Raw genomic sequence first — 20,147 nt, forward strand, 5'->3', positions numbered from 1 at the left:
AAAGGCCATAGAAATAAAGCAAAAAACAAAACTCCCATCCCCCAAACCCCCACCCTGCACCCCTGCAGAGGACTACGGCCTACCCCCCTAGCAGCATGCCTGTCGCCCAAGAACTGGAACCCGAAATATAGAAAGACCCAGAGAAAGACAGAAAGAAAGTAAACCCCACCCTAAGAGGGGAAATGGAGGAGGGCAATCTTCTACGTGCTCCCGGTCTCTCCCCCCCACCCTAACAAAGGGGTCCCCCCGAAACTGTCGCATCCGAATATTCCAAACTGAAAATACATCCCGGGGGGAACCGCCAACCCTGCCCCGGACTCCGTTAATCTAATGAAGCAGTCCCGTTACCAATAAAACCACAAAGAACCACCCAAACAACAGTCTCAGCTTTGGCCCCGTCTATCAAATTCGCCGAGTTCCTCAGACGAATAAAGCCCCATCATCAAAATGTCAAAAGATACACAGAAGTGGTCGGACATGGTTCAGCAGATGGAAAAAGAACAGAACAGTAGATCCCAAAGTAAGCCGCTGGTACCAACAATGTCCCTCCCCGTCTCCGAAGCCAGGCATTATCACATCCGCCATCTTGAGAAACCGACCGGGGAGGGGGTTCGACACAATCCAAAACAGTTCACAGTACCGAGTAAAAGGTTCCAGGATAGGGACAGCAGTTGAATGTTCCGACAGCTGCAAAAACGGGGATTCCAAAAAGATAGTTAAGTCACCGATCACAGCCCGTACGAGTAGATCTACTTCTGTAGGGGCAGGCACAGCTTCCAGCACCGGGTCTAAGTGCGCCACTGGGGCGTCGATCAAAAGGCAAGCTGGCTGCCGGGTCTCGGGCATCGAGTCAGGATCCGGTCTCAGTCCTTTAAGTCCATCTGCCGCCGACAACAGGCCGCAGGTCTGAGCTGCCACAGTCGCCTGAAGTGCCTCTGGGGCCGCCAGCACCGTCCGCAATGATGGGCCACTTTGGGCCTGCTCCGCCCGGTTCCATATTTCCTCAGGCATAGAGGGACCAACCGTCAGCATGCATTAGTGCACAACGAGACTCCAACCCAAGGTGCGCCGGCGATGCAAATGCCGGGCCTCCGAGTCAGGGACCCCCGCAACACAGCACCGTGCGTCACTCGTCTCCTCACCTCCAACACAACACCAGGCTGCAGATGGTAGCAAAGCAATCCGAAAATTTCGAAAGTTCCACAGACCGGACCCTGCCACCCTCAACAGTCCGCTGTTGTTCAACTCGGACCCGGCATAGCCAGCACTCAACACCCCGGCTTCCAGACTAGGTTAGGCCACAAATCGGTCCTCGACGTTACTACGCTCCACAATGTCAGGAAAACCCCGGGATCACACCATCGGAGTGCGGATTAGTGCACACACACGGATCCGGGGCAGGAAATCAGGATAGGTGACAGGATCTTGAAGCGTAGGACGGAGGTCAGCGGAGCCGAGAGACTATGCGGCCATCTTGCTTGCTGTCGTAGCTCCTCCTCAGCTACCAAGTCTTGATTCCATTTCATGCCTTTTTTCCACCAACCAACACTTTATCTCAATGTTGTAGATTATTTCTCATCCCTACTTTATCCCTTCTTCACTGCTTTTTATTTTTCTCTTCGTTCCCCTTTTTCTACCGTTCCATCCCGTGTTCTGGATATCAGTCTGGTGCTAAAAAATATGTTCCAGTGCTAAGAAAAAATGCCAACGCTTGCCACCTGCAATCACCAGTAGAAATTAAATACTGGTAGAAAAGAAATGGAGGAAGCCATATGCACCAAAAGCCAGGATTCCTCATTGTGTTTTATGAGTAACTGTAGCTAGCAGACTGGGATCCCTCTAAACCAGCCTTAGTTCCCCATTCGGCTCACTTTATAAAAATCTATGCAGTGTGACTGCTAATAGGTACTGTAACCCACCGGGGTAAAGAGTGTACCGACAAGGCTGAGTGTATTGCCTTACTACGCTCAAAATGTTCATTTATTTGCCCTTTTTATAAAACAGAACTCAGCCCCTACAGGTTTAAATGCACGTTGCAAATAACAACTTTAGAGACCTGGGTCTTCATACATTTCAACGTGTAGAAATCAAAGAGAAGAAACACAGATTTATGATGAAACATGGCAATCAACATTTCTTTACTGCCAAATGAGGAAAGGAGATGAGATGAGACGGAGGATGGAGTGAAATAGAGAGGAGGAAACAAGAGCATTATGGGATATTGGATTACAAGACCAGCTCAAGGTTTACCAACATTCTTTCAAGTTTTCCGGAAGAGGAGTCATTTTTCATGGCATTTTATAGCTAGACAGAAAGAGTTCCAAAGAGGGTCTATACTTAGGACATCTATGCCTCTGAAATCTTTGTCAGTGACGGAATCCTTTTGGATGGCCTAGAGGTAATTGGCATGTTGTCGATGAAGAACCTTGAAGTAAAATGGGCAAGCATGAATTTAATTCTGGCGTCCTGTGGTGGCCAGTGGAGGTCTCTGAGCACCAGGATGATGTGGGCAAAGTTCCTTGTGTCAGATGTAAGACGAGCAGCCAAATGCAGCAAAGAAGTAAACATGTCCAAGTAGGGGACAGTAGCCCCTCGCCTTGCAGTGCAGTGCATACTTGAACCCTTCAAGTGGGTGATGAGCTGAGAATACCAATTCACCTTTTGCACAGTGCGCTCCCGCGCCCGCCAAAGGGGTTCTAAATGTAGACCACTACCACTTGGATGTTCATGGTTCTCCAGCTCCATTGGATGGTGCCTTGGCCTGGTATATGTTTTACAATACAGACATGCACCAGATCACGTGGGTATTGCCTATTTAAAAAAATATAAAGCTTCCATGGACAGCAGGTAACTCCCCATCTCAAATGCACCACCATGAAAACAGAAGGTGCACATTAAGTATTCTAAAGAGGGGTGCACAAGTCCTACTGTAATACCAAAATGCCATCTCTGCAGGGCAAATAGTACTAGGTTGACAATGTAAGGACTAATTCCTTTATGTTCATGCACAATGCTGCATTGATTGCCCACGTGGCTCGGGGATTTCACGTACAGTTATAATTATAATTTGTGAGATTAATTATTCTATGAAAAAATATTAATTGAATTTCAATAGAGAATCCATTGAGAAGTTAGACTCTTTTAAATCCCATGGGTGCCAGCAGTCTGAATTGGTAATATGGGATGCTCATCTAAAAAAAATATGCTAGTGACACAATGTCACTGTAGGAAGGTGGCTACCTGACTATGGTTACCCCAGATTTTTTGCCTTGTGTTTAGCTGGTTTTCGACTTAGTTGGCCTGGTTCCCTGCTAATCAGGACCCAGGCTATCTGCTCTCTCTGTAAAATGGATTCCATGTACCTTAGGTACATACCACAATTGGAAATGGACTCCTTGTCAGCCCCTGTACCATGCACTATAGGTGCTCAGGGCATAGGTGCCACCAAGGCCTACCAGGGGCTGAAGCATAGCTTTTGCCACCCCTGGCTGGTTCTTAAATTGACACAACTGGCTGATCACTCAGCTGGGGCAAGTGGGTGTAATCACCCCTTGCTTAGATATAGTATACCTATATCTAAACCTATATCTGGACACATATATAGCCTGTAAGCCACTCCTATGGAAGGCCTCATCAATCCTGGAGGCAGAGTGCGTGGTTTTATGTGAGATGGAGCTCTGGCATGAGCTGAGCCTGTCTGCAGCTGTCGGGAACAACTCCCTAAGCTGATCCGGGATAATGCCATACCATATACTCTTAAGCGCCTTATAATCCTCGCGGTTATATAGCAACTTTGGTTTGGCTTTATCAAAACATGTCGTGTAAGGTGTCATATGATTTGGAATACTACCCCCTCGCCAGTTCTGGCGACGGGGGTATCATTCCACCCTTCTAGAGGGATAAGACATGTTACTTTACTGAAACGCGGTTGATTTAAAATGAGCCTCAGATCCACAAAATGGATGCCCCTGCCACAGACACGGGTCTGGCCTCCTGCTGCTGACCGAAACTCAGCATATGGTGGCCTGGACAAAGGGTTTCCTGTCGCAGGGCGGTGTCAAACCACCCCAGACAGGAGATAGTGGATTGTAGTAGGGAGGTTTCAAAGAAACCAGACACTGCCTGGGGAGCACAAGGCTGCCCCTTGCATAATCCGGCCAAACCGGTTCTGGGGCCTTCCAGCCCCAGTCCCAGCGCGGCCTGGATCAAAGGAAAGGGGTGTAACCACCCCCTTCCTGGGTCCCACCCATAGGAGGGGACCTAGCAGGATGTCCAGCCCACCAGATTCGAATAAGAGTGGGAGCAGTGCCAATGCAACTCGCATCATCCTGAAGAAACATAAGAAACGGATTCTGGACCCTTCGACATTCTACTCAACATAGAAGACTGAAGAATCTCCCTTGTGGTCAAGGAGTGACCACCCTGTGCAAACAGGCAACATCCAGCCCTCGACCCTTGCTTTGTTGCAGTTCCCGCCGGAACTCGAGCGACAGAGATCGACGAGATCAAGCTTGTCTGCCTTCTCCCTGCCCGATCCACAGTCCCTGCAGAGCTGAGACCAGTGGAGGCGACTGGAAGCGTGGGGCACGCCATCTTGAAAAGGCCACGAGACGCTGACCGTGCAGCCCACGAGTGACCCTCGAAGCTGTACACCGGGGTTTGAGAAGCCCCAACCCCGAGCTCCACTTGCACCAGAGCTACCCCCTCCACACTCGACGAGTGCTGCGTGGGGCCCTTCTGCTTGTGTTGGCTCGACGCGCTGGTCCGGTCACTTGCCAGCTGGCTTGTGGCCCCTGTGCCGACGAAAACTTGAATACGACTCGCTTTTCTGGTTGCTCCAGATCTGCACCAGCTCCTGTAAAAAGGAGCCCCCACTCTGACCCTCCTGGTTCAAGTGATAAGCAATCTCCCGGTTCCGCGTGGATTGCTTTTGCCAAGTGCTGTTTGCTGCAATCTTGAAGCCGACGGTGCTGACGGCGAGAGCCTACGTGGGACAGAGCGTGACCTGCTCCTGGACGTCGCAGATGCCCCAGAGCCCACGTGACAGCGGAGAGAAGCCTATTGACAACCACCTGATTGCGCCCGACATTGCCTGGTTCCTTCCTGGTTCCACCCTGGTCACTGCTGAGTGACCCAGACTCTGTCCCCTCTGCTTTCAGGTACTTTTCTACTTCGATCCACCCTTGGATCGCACCGGACACTTCTGCTTCACATCGCCTGCAGCTTCAACAGCTCCAAGCACCAAGAGCCTGCGTGTCAAAACCCGACGCCACTTCGACCCTGTGCACCCACGGCCTGTGGGTGAGGTAACATTGCAACGCCGGTGTTCCTACACTGGTACACACCTCTAGGGTCTGTGTCTAAAGTTTTGTTCCTCTAGGTTCAGCGGAAGTATCTTTTAACTCACTTTGTGTAACTTTTACGCACCATTGACATTGCATTGGTGCAAGCCACACTTTCCGTGCTGCACCCGAGTTCCGTGGGCTACTCCCGACTTCAGCATTGCTAGTCCTGACTGCTCCCAGCGAATCTCTAGGCCCTAGGCCTAACCACTGTTCGATTGGTATCTCTTATACCACTTTTTTAGTATATGGTTTAAGTGGCCACCGGCCCTCACCCAAAATTGTGCAACTTTGTATGTTATACTGTGCTTTTGATTTAACGCTTGTGCCCCTTTCCTCATAAAGAGTACTGGGGATTATTTTAGAAATAAACACATATATTTTTATAATATATACTTGTGTGGTGTCCTTTCATTTGATTACAGGATTGTATGTGGTAAAACAGCTCGCTTAACACGACCTCTTAAGTTAAGCCTTTAAGGCTGCTTAGTCCATGCTAGCACTAGGATAGCTTGTCTAACAAGGTTGACTTACAACCTGACATCTTTGGGGTTTGTTTGGACTGATACCAAGTGGTTCCAGAATTGGAAACACTACATATCAGGCCAACTTCTCACAGTCACCATCCTTTATTTGCGCTAAATGAAATGTTAACATGTAACACGCATAACCATTATTTGCATGTATGAACAAATTATCATATACATTATTTTACATTCAGATTTAGAGAAACAAGTGATTTTTAATTTACTAAAGTTACAATATGTGCATCCTAACATTGACATGAGTGGGCCTAAATGCCTGACTCCATATTAAAGTAAACACTGCATTTCTGATTGATGTGCATAACTCTCTTTCTGTTTTAGGCATCGAAGTCATCATGTTCTTGTTAAAAATGTTATTCTTCAGGGGAGGAGCCAAGATGGCGACCTGAACGGACGCTCGATTCCCGGCTCCGCTGGCTAGTGCGTTCTGCACCCACATCCTGTTCACAAACCCGTGATTTTGCAGCCGCAGACGGTGGCCGAGATCGCGCTGAGGCGCTGGGTGTTTTCCCGGAGTCCCTGCCTGCCGGAATCCCGATGATAGCGCTGTGCCGAGCGCTGGGCTCCGCGGCTTTGTCCTGAGACCGGCGCCACTCCCTGCCGTTGAGGACCTCCGAGACGACGGCCGCCTGCACTGACCCGGGGAATGAGATCGTCCTCGATTCTGGTACCGGAGCTGGGGACCTGGGACGAAATCCAAGCGCTGCACTCAACAGTCCCGTCCTGGTGAGCCGAAGTGGTGAGGAGCGGGGGTCGCACTAGTTCTCGCACCGCTGGCCGAAGCTGCAGCCGAGCTACGGCGGCCATTGGGCGGGTCACCTTGCGGTTTGTCCCCTTCTTGCTGCGCGGCGGTGGTGTTCCCCCCCCCCCGTGCACCCCTCCTGTTACGCTCGGCTCCCACAGCTAGTTCGAGCTCCCTGGGTCCCCTTTGGCTTCCTCCTGGAAGGCAGCCCCCCTCTGCCTGGATGTCCTAAATGGCGGCTGCCTCCTGCACAACACCGATGGCTGACTCGCCCGCTGGCATTATCTCGCCGCTTGCCGGCGACCTGGAGGCTCCATTGCGGCACTCGCAGTGTATGGAGCGGCAATCTAAAGTACAGAGAGTGCCAACGCGCCGAGATGTTATGGACGCGCTCGTTGCACTTCAGGTGGAACTGCGGTCACTTTCTGCGCGGCTTGGTGACCGGATGGACGGTGCGGTGCAACAGTTGCAAGGGGACGGTGTGCCTGTTCCCTGGCGAAGTGTGAGATCAACTTTCCCAGCTGACACGGACACGGGGGATACTGTGATGCCGGCCGCTGTAGACGAGGGGGAGGTTGTTCCCCGAAGTTGTGACTCCGACACGGTGCTGCTTGGTGACTCGGATGGGGATACACTGTTGCAACTCCCGGCGGAACTTGGCACTTTGTCTCTAGGACTGGTGTTATGCCCCCGACCCTCGTTGCTGCTACATAAGTATCCCCCTGCGTCTACTGCCTCCCGAGTGCCCTTTCTCCAGCATTGGCCCGGATCTACTCTCTGGCACTCGGGGATAATTTTTCTGATGGGTTGCTGCTCGGCTGCTACAATGGGACGGCCATTTTGCCTCTTCTTTTCCCATCCTCATCGGCGGTGGCCATTTTGCTCTCAGGTACTTTGTGACGCTGGCTCTCATCGGTTGCCGAGTTTTAAGGAACGCACGCGCTCTGGACAGGGCTGATGTGCTAAACTTTGTGACCGGGACTGACAGGTTGGCGGGGACACGAAACGGGAACTAGTCCATATGTGTTGTAAGGTGTGATTTGATAAGCCTCGCCCCGTCTTTAGCTATACCGAGACTGTACTTGTTTACCAAAATTTTTGGGGCGGTGGCGGATTGTATGGCGGGACTGTTTGGTAATGTTTGCAATGGGGCTGTATGAACCTCTTTTCTATCCTGCTGACAACAACGTGTGCTTTTGGTGGAATTATGGTACATTTTGCTGCGCTTGTACGACTCCCTGAAGACTCATTGTGGCCATTTTGTGCATTCTTGTTGCTGACCTTCTCCCTATTGCCATTTTACTCCTCGGTCATGTGGTGGGCGGGCCTCTCTTGGGCGCCGCGTCTGGGGGTGTATCCACGTTCGGGCCAGGGCTAGATCGATGTGCGGCCAGGTTGGTTCTTTGTCTTGATGGGGGCGGGCCTTTTCCATGTGCTTCATTTTTGGGTCTGTCCGGGGTCGGGTCGGGGCTAGGTTCTCCATGTAATGTCGGTTGCTGGGCTGGTGGGACAGGGCTTGGAAGTTGCACATTCTTGCCTCAGTCGCATAAGTTAAATGTTTTTTCCTAACTGCGTTTGTACTAATGACTGGCTCACAACAGCCGCGAAATGTGTGGGATTGTGTTTCTAACTGGGGTACCGGGAATGGTTTGATTGGCTCCTCCTCCCGCTTCACTTGTAGTTTTTGAGGGTCGCAGATTAGGGTGGCCTTTTCTCACTCTCTATATCTCATGGTAACATTTTATTACTTTTCCTTCTTTTTCCTTTCTTCCTTTTTGCTTGAACTACATTTCGGGTTCTTTATGGGGCGACAGGCACATTGTCGGGGGGGGGTAGGCCGTAGCCTCCGCGTTGGTGCAGGGTGGGGGGGTAGATTTAATTTTTGTATTTAGTTTCTATGGGCCTTTTTTCTTCTTTTCCTGCGCTTTCTCATACTGTCTTCCTTTCTGGGTCTGCGATAGGGGGTGGTTAGGAGTGGGTGGCACTGGAAGTGGCATGAGCGTGGCTCCTGTTGACCGATTTGTTCTTCTATTGTTTTGCCGCTTTGACGACGAGCTTCATGTAACTGATATTATATCTATTGTTGCCTACTCATGTGGACTCAATGTATGGACTCGGATCTCCTTTATGCCTATCCTTCACTGACTTTTCTTTTATCAAACTTTAAAAATTGACCCTTACTGATCCTTCTCCCTGGCGGCATGCCCTTTCCAGCGTAACTGTGTTCAATTACTGTCGTAATACTTGATGCCGTCGGAAGACCGTAATGCTGACATCTGTGCTCATAAGTTTTGTGGCCGGCCGGATGGTTGTAGGCCCGTATTTGTACTTCTGCAACATGCACAATAAAGGTCTCCAAAAATTTAAAAAAAAAAAAAAAAAATAGTTATTCTTTGTTAGCTTATAGTTGAAGGTCGTAGTGTACAAATGAACAGGTTTGAACGATGATTCTGAGCACCTTCACGGGATGAGAGACAGAGGAAGTGAATACTTCTTTAGTTTTATTTTTTAAACTTGTTTTTATTAAAACCCCTTCCACAGCATCAGAGACAAAGGACATACATATGCAGTTTATGATCCTATAAGCAATATACAGTCAGTGATATCCACATATCATATCATGTTTACATACAATCTCATTATTTCGTTAGCAGTACTACTCATCCAACCCTCCGCATGCTCTGCAGGATCTACAAGTGGTTCCCCACTGAAACGAGAAGAATGGTCACCCAGGCCCTCGTCAGCAGCAGGTTGAACTCCGGAAATGCCCTCTACGCAGGAGCCTCGGCCAAACTCCTGCGACGACTCAAACGCATCCAGAATGCCTCTGCATGCCTGATCCTCGACACCCCTCATGGCAGCCACATCACACCCCACCTGAGAGACCTGCACTGGCTCCCGGTCAACAAGAGGATAACCTTCAAGCCCCTCACCCATGCACAAAAGGTACTCCACAACACCGGACCAACGTACCTCAACAGACGACTCAGCTTTATCACCCCCACCCACCAGCTTTGCTCAGCCGACCTTACCCTCGCCACAGTTCCCCGCTTGCGAAGAGCGACCTCTGGCGGCATATCGTTCTCCCACCTCACCGCCAAGACCTGGAACACCCTCCCTATCCACCTACGGCAGATCCAAGGCCTGCTGACCTTCAGAAAACTCCTCAAGACCTGGCGTTTCGAGCAGTAGCAGCATTCCCCACCACAGCGCCTTGAGACTCTCACGGATGAGTAGTGCGCTTTACAAATGATATGATTGATTGATTGATTATAACAGTGCAAGTTCAGTTTATATTCTTATATTATAAGACCAATATCCCTAGTAACAAATGAACAACAATAATCATCACAACCAGAGATCTAGAGTCCCTCCTCAAATCCAACCTGTACACCCCTCCCCCACCCTCATGACAGCGACAGACAGTTGGCACAACATGGTTAACCTAAGTAGAGAACTGGTGGTACACTCATAGCTTGTACATGACTCATGCGTTCATGGTGTGGGTGGACGAATGGAACAGTGGCGCTTCAGGACGTATTGGAGTGGGCCTGGTGCTCTGCGTGCTATGCGCGCTCTCACTCTCACTCTGCGAATACTCCTTTATGAGATATTGTGAAGGCTGTGATGATAGAAGAATCTGGCAATCTGCCAAGTACATCAGGAACATTGCTTTTGAATAGTTCTTACTCAGTGAAAACCTGTAGAATGGTACCTCTTTGACATATTTTCGTGTTTACCTGTGCGAACTGAGTTAGTCAGAAGGCTTGCCCTTGTCCACTTTTGCAGGAGAACATTCTCTCTCTCTTTTGAGACTCAAAGCTCCTGATATGTTTGTTTATAGACTTACATCCTAGAGCAAGTGAATTTCTCCTTTTCTCGATTAGAACCTTCATTTGGTTCTTTGTGAGATTCTGTGTGAGATTCTGTGCCCGCTGAGACCTGCTGCTTATGACTTCCCCAACTTTAAGTTCCCCTTTAGATTAGCTTAGGGTATTTCCCTTAAGGGGAACTGGCTCTTCCTGTGCCTTTCAATAACTGAACTTTGTATTGCCTATTTGACCTGCCTGCCTGATTTACGCTATTCTGTAACCCGGTGATTATTGAATTAGTATTGAACTAACTGATTTAAAATGTTAACTTTACTAATTTGTTAATAAACCTTTATGGTTTGTAAATGTACTGATTTCTGTCTTTACTGTGGAGCAAATTGAATTGTTCAAATAGATCCCTGTAAGCCTCAGAAAGGGATTACGATCCATCTGATTAAGTGCAGTGTGGACTGGAGACTGCTCCTAGTTTACACAATACCATCCTTATCCTCCTGCTCTATCAATGCTACTCTGGAATTTTGGCAGTGATACAACAGCCTTCACACGGGCTTTCCTAACAAATCAATCTCCAAACTCCAGGAGGACTAGAACCATGCTACTTGTCTTCTGTTTAGTTGGAATCACTTTGATCATATTTCACCTGTACTGCGATCCCTCCACTGTTCCCAGTGATGGAAAGATCAAATTTCAAATCCATATGCTTCAATCATAAAGCTCTGCATGCTCAGTCTCCACCTAGAAGCAAGGATAATGTCGGCAGCCCACAACCTATTGCCTATGCGCAGTGCCACAGTAAGATGTTTAGAGGTAGAATCCTTCATGTTCAATATCTTCTGTAAGGAACGCCTACCCACTGCATCACAAACTGAAAACAGACTTCTTAAGATTCCAAAGACTGCTAAAAATGTATTTAGAAATCATTATAGGAAACTTTCCCTGCACCTGCCTTATCTGTGTCCGGCTTCGGATCTGCTGGTTAGAAACCCAAAACCAGCTAATGTAATGTTCTGCAATCAACTCCATCACTATAATCTCTTTCCAGGATTAAATTATTTGTGTCGGAAATTAGGTTATTCACTTGGTGACCCTCACTGACTTAATAAACACAATCTGGTCTGGCCAGAGCACAGTACTTGGAGAATCTCTGCTCAACCCCTGGTAGCTATGCCACAAGCAGGGGCAATTTCCCAAAGAAGTGTGCATTAAACTCAAGCAGAATCAGCAATTTCAAAGTCAAGCAAAAAACACAGCACAGAGCAATTCCCTAAGCAAGTTAGAATAAACAAAATGAGTATTAAAATCATAAGAATTGGATAGGATGATCTGATCGTTTAAAGATTTAAGATAAAGGTGGTTAAAAAATTTGAAGCACCATTGAAAAAAAAAGTTTTCTGTTGACCAGGACCTCTGTATGATTTGAGAATGTGCGCAGTAGAGTGGGTCATGGCGGTCAAACACTTTAAATTTACTTAGTTTCTGAAATAAAAGCCAGAATCCTTCAGGTAGGCATGAAGCAAGGCCGATGCTGACAAGAGTTCCTTGAAGTCAGATGCATTGTTGTTGAGCTATCTCTGAAGCCATTCATTTGGCACCAATGTCACAAAGTGGGTCAAAGCTGGAGCTCCTAGTGACTGAGCTTACTTCACGTAGCAGATCGTTTTTCCCCTGCACCTTGGACCACAGTTTTACCTTCATACTTAGTCAAATTTTTGGTTCGCAAAATCCTCCAACAAGGCATGACTGGAAGCTCTATTTGGGAAGAGCTCTACAAGGCCAGATACCTTCAAGGTAAGGTCCCGGGGAAATGCATGCAAGGTACTCCTGGCACCTGGCATATATTTATATATGGGTGGTGCAAATACATACTGCAGCCCACATTTGACATTTAACAGAGATGCCATTGTGCATTTTCTGTGCCATCTCCCATGGCTGTACAAAAAAGTTAAATAGACCAATGGAGTGAAACCAATTTTGCCAATACCATTTTAGGGCCAGGGGTCCTGAATAACAGTGTCAGGGGGCATAGATTGCTATTGACAAAACATAGGTAGAGAAAAAAGCAAACAATCTGTGGTGACCATACAGAAAAGACACATTTGCTACAATTGGTTATCAGGTCACATGGTTACTGGTTCTCCTTGATACCTGTCTCATCTGCCGGTGTACCACCTAACCATTCTAACTGATCCTAAAGAGCTCCTACACCGTTGGGGGTTAGTAATACTTTACAAGAACATGAATAAATAAATAAATAAATAATATTTTGCCACCAAAATCAAATAACATCATAGATTCCACCAACGCTCTTCCCTTGTCTTGGAGACACCCTACTTAAAGTCAAAGCCTTGTGTAAAACTCTTCTTAGGTAATACTTGTAGAGTCTGGTTGACAAATCTTAATGACATCAAAATATTCCTACATTTCTTCATCTACAAAGGAAAGGTGCAGTTATCTTTAAACAGGTTAAATCATCAATCTACATAAAAGCTCAAGAGTACTGCATTTTCCCTCAAACTACAAACCTATTTCTATGCTGTATTTACTCCATAAAGATATGGAATGCATTATAAAATGTCAGCAATGAGATTCCCTAGAAGAAAGCGCAAACATTGTACGGTATTTACCACAATGTTAAGGGACGAACTGTGTTGTGATGTGAGGCGGTGTGCTCCCATTCCCCTTCTGTTTAACAAGGCTCTCTTGAGCCAGAGAGCTTACGGGCTTTTGAAGATGCACCTGTGCGCCAGTGAGAGGTACTGAGACCTAGAAGAATTGGGGCAGCATTCTCAGCAACCACTGTTGTGATCAGTTTTTTTTTATCTCTACCGACGAAGGAAAAAATCAAGAAACACATGTCTAGAAATTTACATTACTATCTGCACCAACTCTGGTGAAAAACTACAGCTAATATTCAAGTAAGCGCAAACATTCTACTGCATTTACCACAATGCTAAGGGCGAACTATGCTGTGATGTGAGGCAGTGTGCTCCCATTCAACAGATGCTCTCCCTTACAAGAATGACCTCTAGTAAGTCAGGCCACAAGGACCTCCATAAGCCAAGAATTACCTTGTGTATGACATGGCCAGCGGAATACTCACAAGCATAACACACAATCACCCACACACACACTTGCTCACTCACACTCTTTCACTCAATCTAACTCACTCATATTCACACTCCCTCACCCTCACTCTCTCATTCTAACTCTTATTGATTCTCACTTCCCCTCTCTCTCACACACACACTCACTGTCTCTCTTACTCTAATGCACACTCACAGACACTCAAACACTAACTCACTCTCACTCGTTCATACTTTCACTGGCAAAGGCTACTGTTGTACTTGAAAGAAGACCATGGGTCATGTATAATTATCATGTAGGTTTAATTAGGTTTCGTTACAAGTTCAGATTAAGTTGTTAAATTAAGAAGAATATAAATATAACCCCACCAGGAGTGGCCTCCCTGCCACTCAGCCTGCCTGCCATCAACTGCCACCCCACTTAAGCCAGGCACACAGGATTCTCCCATGACATCAGACATTCCAAGAGCCACACCAGCTGAGTAGCAGGGAAAACACAAAGCTAAGTATAACATATCCCCCTTCCTTAGGGAAAAGACCATTCACAAGTGATGAAAGAAATGTGAACAGATACAATGCAATCTGAAAAGAAAACATTAGCGTTCCAAATACAATGCAGGGTATAATAAAACAATTGAGTTGCAAATACACAGCATTGTAACAGAAAGCAATACATTGCACACTAAAGATAAACATCAACTTCCAAAAATAAACAATGCATTTCTAAACATAACAATAACATTGCCCATCCCCCTCCCTTAGGGAACATAACACTCCAAAACTTAAGGCACTCACCACCCTAGACAAACAAGATGGAGCACTCACCACCCTTAGACAATTAATGTATGAAAATCCAAAATAATACTCAAACTACATGGGGAACTCACCACCCCAAAACTTAGGGTACTCACCACCCTAGACAAAACACGGGGCACACTCCACCCCACAAACTATAGGGCATTCACCACCCTAACACCACTGCACAGGGTACTCACCACCCCAAACATACCACTATAGGGCACTCACCACCCTAGACAAGACATAGGGCACTAACCACCCAAAACCACTGCATGGTTCACTATCCACCCCAAGACAAACCACTATAGGGCACTCTCCACCCTAGACAAGATATAGGGCACTCACTACCCTAATACCACTACACGGGGCACTGACCACCCCTAATTGACAACTATAGGGCACTCACCATCATAGACAAACAAAATATGTGAACGTTTTACTAACCACCCCAAAACTAACCACTATAGCGAACAGTTTTGGGGTGAGGAACGTCCTGTGCTGTAGTAATTGTTGTTGAAAGTGGTCCATGTGGAAGGGTGTTGTCTAGGGTGGTGAGTGCCCTATAGTGTCAGTTTCTGGTTGGTGAGTGCCTGTAGTGGTCAGTTGTGGGGTAGCGAGTACCCCATGCAAGTGTATTGGGGTGGTGTGTGCCCATATGTTGTTTAGGTTGATCTGTGTGTGTCCTATTTCTAGGGTGGTGAGTACCCTATAGTAGTTTTTTGGGTGGTGAGTGCCCTATAGTGAACAAATGTTGAGGGTGGTGAGTGTCCTATAGTAGTTTGGAAAGGTGAGTGTCCTATAATAGTTATGGGGTGGTGAGTGCCCTGGGAAGTTGTAAGAGGATGGTGAGTATCCTATATCTGGTTTAGGTTGATCTGTGTTGAATTAAGAAGAATATAAATATAACCCCACCAGGAGTGGCCTCCCTGCCACTCAGCCTGCCTGCCATCAACTGCCACCCCACTTAAGCCAGGCACACAGGATTCTCCCATGACATCAGACATTCCAAGAGCCACACCAGCTGAGTCGCAGGGAAAACACAAAGCTAAGTATAACAGCTACTCTACCAACCCTATCAGGCAACACATTAGAGGACACTCGTCGCTTAAATACATGGATAATAGCGACCAGTAACAAATGAGCTCCTATAGAGCAAGCTACAAACCAACAGACAGTTAAAACTTCAGCACCCTGGTATACGACTACACTAGCAGTACTCCAGCTCCAGTGTAAACCACTAGAACGAAGATGGAGAAGAGCATACAGAGCAGAAGAACTGAACCTCTTCCGATTAAGTAGAAAAAATATCACTCACAACTCAAGCTTGCAAAAAATGAGTATTTCTCTAATAGAATCTTAAAGGCTCATAATGATCAAAATATTATCTTGTCAGTGGTAAAATCCCTTACTGCCCCAAAAGTGCTAGTTAAGGATATTCCACCATCAGAGATGCTATGTGATCAAATCTCGGTCTTCTTCGATGAGCAAATTTGTAACATTCAAAAAGAATGTAATACTCTACACACACAGTCGATAGATTTAAAACCCAACCCCACTATTACTGGACTGTCTTTCCAGGCCTTCGAGTACATCTCATTGGAACAGTCACGCCAAACTGTCATGCGGTTCTCCGTAAAATGATAGACATTGTTAATCCAGTAATCAACAATATAGTTAATTCATCCCTAACTAAAGCTACAATCCCCGCAGAATGGAAACAAGCAGCTGTCTAACCACTACAAAAAACTCAGAACTTAGATCCCTCTACTCTTTCCAATCTTCGCCTTATATCACTACTACCAATTCTTGGCAAAATTTGCGAAAGACCGGTTAATAGACAGCTCACTGACTTCCTGGAGAAAGCCAGGATACTACACCCCAGCCAATCTGGTTTTCATACCAAACACTCAACTGAGTCTGCATTGTTGGAAGTCCTACACACACTGAAATTGACTCTATACAAGGGAAAAATGTGGTACTGATCCTACTGGATCTGTCGGCCGCGTTTGATACCATCTCGCATGACACCCTTCTATCAAGAATCAAACAGCGCAGGATATCCTCAACCGCTCTGGCCTGGCTAAAATACTTTCTTACCAACCGTAGACAAACAGTGACCCTAGGACATTTCCTCTCAACCAAAAGCCAGATTACCTCAGGCTCCCCACAGGGCTCCTCTCTCAGCCTGCTCTTATTTAATATCAATATGGCTCCACTGATCTTGTTTAATATCCTCCTTCAATACTGATACAACCTCATACGCGTATGATACACAACTTATCCTGGCTCTGGATAAAGATACTACCAAAACAGAGCTTCATTTTCTGCAATGTATGACAGAGATCATCCCCTGGATGAGACTAAACAATCTTAAATGTAATACAGATAAAACCGAGATACTATTGATAGGGAAAGAGAATCGCGTCAATTCGAGCCTATGGTGGCCAGAAGACGCACCTGCCCCACCTAACACAGTTGAAATTGCCAAGAATCTGGGAGTAAAATGTTACGCTTCTCTGTCATTTCGTCCACAAGGTCTTGCAGTGGTAGGAATGTGGTTCAACCTTATAAAAACCCTGAAAAGTTATTTGACTATATTCCCTACTCTGCAAAGAAGACAGTGGCAGTAGCACTGATCCTTTCTAGATTAGATTATCGCAATAGCCTTTTCACAGGAACAAATAAACAAGTAGTAAAAAAAAGCTACAAATTGTACAGACGGTAGCGGCTTGCTTGGTGCTGAAAATGCCTTGTCGATCATCGACCGCCTCAGTTTTCATTACTCTGCATTGGCTGCCCATACGAAAAATAAATGTAATTAAGATCTTGACAATCACCTTTAGAGCCTTTAGAGACTCTGGACCCAAATACATGGCAGCTAAGTTTACTCATTACATCATGGCTAGGACTCTCGGATCCTCCACAGCTAACTTTCTTTAGCCTCCCACCTTTAGATACAAAACCAAACGAGGGACGTTACTTGAGGTCTTAGGAACAAAAGCATGGAATCTCATGACCACACATCTAAGGGCAATAGAATCCGCGTCCCTATTCGGAAAATTACTGAAAACCTGGATATTCGGGGTCACAGATGCATTCTGTTCCTCACTTGTATAAACAGGATCATTTCTCATACCTACTCATTCACCTTTGCCTCTTCCACATAGCGCCAGGATGCTCCCTCCGGAGTGACAGCTGCGCTTTACAAATATTTAAATCAAATCTTTTTCTCACCCCTGGCAATTAATTTTTCATACTCAACTTATCTCGCTCACACTCACCACCTGCTACTCACTCCCTCTACCTCTTACTAACTCAACTCATTCAAACTCACCTTCCCTCACCCTTAGGGGCATATTTACAACGAAGTGGAGGAGCGCAACGTTAGCCTCCTTGGCTTAACACTGCAATCTGCCCCTTCAGAAACGCAGGGCTGCACCACATTTACAACAATATGGTGCATCCCTGAATTTCCCCCTGCTCTGGCGCTAAATGTAGCAGCCTGGCCCTATTTGCAAGCACCCTTGCACCATAGTGCAAGGGTGTTTGCGTTGAAGGGAAGATTGCTTATGTGCAGGAAGGTCTTGCTTCCTGCACATAAACAATTTTTAACTGGCATTTTGTAACTTTTATGTGTGCTGCTTAATGCAGCACACATAAAAGTTACAAAACGTAATTTGTTGTTTTGATTGTTTATGTGCAGGAAGGACCTGTTTAAGACCAGGTTTTCCCTGGTCTTCATTTTAGTGCTGCCTCCTATTTACGCCACCCTTGTAAATAGGGGGCAGCGTCAAAATCAATGGTTGCTGCGATAGAACGCCCTCCACCCCACCCACTGCACACCCCTTTCATGCTAAGTACAGAGTGAAAAGGTGCCAATGCCCCAATCACCAACACAACGTCATTAAAAGCGACATTGTGGCGACGGGGGCTTGTAAATATGCCCCTTAGTTTCATAAACTCACTCACAAACACACTCACTGATACTCTAACTCTCTCACCTATTCTCATTCATTCTCACCAACAAATGCACAGAATAACACGTTGGAGTTGTTTTTGCTTACCCTGCCTCTGCTGATTACTCCAGCATGGCAGGCATCCAACACTGGAAATGGGACCAAGCAAGGCATGATTCAAACAAAGAGCCAGACAAAGCAACAGAGGCCTGAGGAAGGTCCACCTCAAGTCCTCTCTGAGCTTCTGCCGGTGCTCAAATCCATGCCCCATCAGAAGCTAGGGCTTGGGTTTCCACCCCTGCTGCTCTGGGTAGATTCTCGTTGGTCTCAAGGATGCACTGTTGTGTGCCCTAACAGCGCCTTTTTATCAGATATAGGATGCTTCCTGAGGCATGTGCAGTATGTCTCCCAAATAAAATAGGTTGTACCTGTGTGAGGGCACAGTAGGTAAAGTATGTTCCTCAAACATGTGTAATTTTAAACATCCACCAACAGAGTGCTGTGCTCTTAAATAACACCCTGTAGATGGACCGTGACTCAACCCACTCCTCCTTTTGCTGCTGTCATCAGAGCCTGGAGAGGCCTTGAGGGCTGACATGCTTACTGGAAGGATTCATGGACACACACAAGTTGTGTTTTCATGGATACTATTAAATTAAATACAGAGCTGTGTGGACAGAGACAAGGGGCAGTATGTATAGGCTCACATGTGGCAGGGGTGAGCCATGACGCCCTTGTTGATGAGTCTGCATTGTTTGCAAATTACTTTACAAACTCATAACAGAATTCTGAAGACCTCAATATGACACAAACTGTATTTAAAATTGGATTCTGGTGCTTTTAAGATGGATCAAATACTTTGTAAAGCAACCAGGTGACACTTCTGTTCTGACTACACACTGCTCGTGTTCTACTGTTCTCATCCCTTGCACAACCCATACACACATTCTCCCCATACATTCGAAGCTATATTGCAAATTCTTATTCCCACACTCCTCAGCACAAAACACCACTTTCCCAGTATTCTGCCATTCACTTCCACACACCACACAAGCGCTTCAGGGTACAGCATATGGGCTACATTGCAAATGCCTGAGCGATAATTTGGAGCCCACTCATCAGGCCAGCATTTCCCAAGCTTGAAACGATGATGCAATGCTGCACAGGAAGTAGTAGATGTAGGTCCCTGCTCCAGCTTTTGTACACAACACAATATACCAGTTATACCTACCATTTCATAGCCCTTGTAGACATCAGGCGATTGGGAATGGCAGGGAAGCTTGAACATTTGCTGTCAGTGGCTACCCAATCACGCATTGACACAAACACAAATTACGAGGCACAACCCAAGACAAGTAAGTATTTCGTTCAGGCGTCCTGCCCTAATTGAAAAGAAATACTATCAGAAAGACAAGACAGAAAGTGGATGAATTCCCTACAGAATGGCACACATTTGTGCTCAGGAGAAGGTGCTAAAACACTTCTCTTGTTGATGCTGTGAGCATCTGCACACATCACATACTGCGAAAAACACACCGCAGTTCATTTTTAACTCTTAGAAAACTCTTAGGTTCAGACACACTAGCAAAAATATGCATGCAATAGTTCGTGGTAATGTTAATTTGACAAAGACTAGTGCATTCTGCAGTTAACCATAATCATATGTACTAAGAAGAGGTCAGTGCATGTTTAGAGGCTTGGACAGATCCTTTAGAAATACATAAGTGACTGACTCCTTTGATCTTGATACCAATGAAAATGTCTTTCAGGGAATACTTTTACTTCTTAAGATGCAGAAGATAAACTAAGCTCTATGGCTGACAAAATAGCATCTCATTTGAAATAATT

The 20,147-nt window shown here is 46.4% G+C and overlaps 1 protein-coding gene across 5 annotated transcripts in view; it reads right to left on the bottom strand.

The window, feature by feature from the left end:
- Window positions 1-20,147, bottom strand: part of ANKRD13B (ankyrin repeat domain 13B) — a 475,220-nt gene that overhangs the window by 73,397 nt on the left and 381,676 nt on the right. The window lies entirely within an intron of this gene.

The sequence above is a fragment of the Lissotriton vulgaris genome, chromosome 2_1, assembly GCF_964263255.1.
Source record: "Lissotriton vulgaris chromosome 2_1, aLisVul1.2, whole genome shotgun sequence".
NCBI classification, from domain to species: domain Eukaryota; kingdom Metazoa; phylum Chordata; class Amphibia; order Caudata; family Salamandridae; genus Lissotriton; species Lissotriton vulgaris.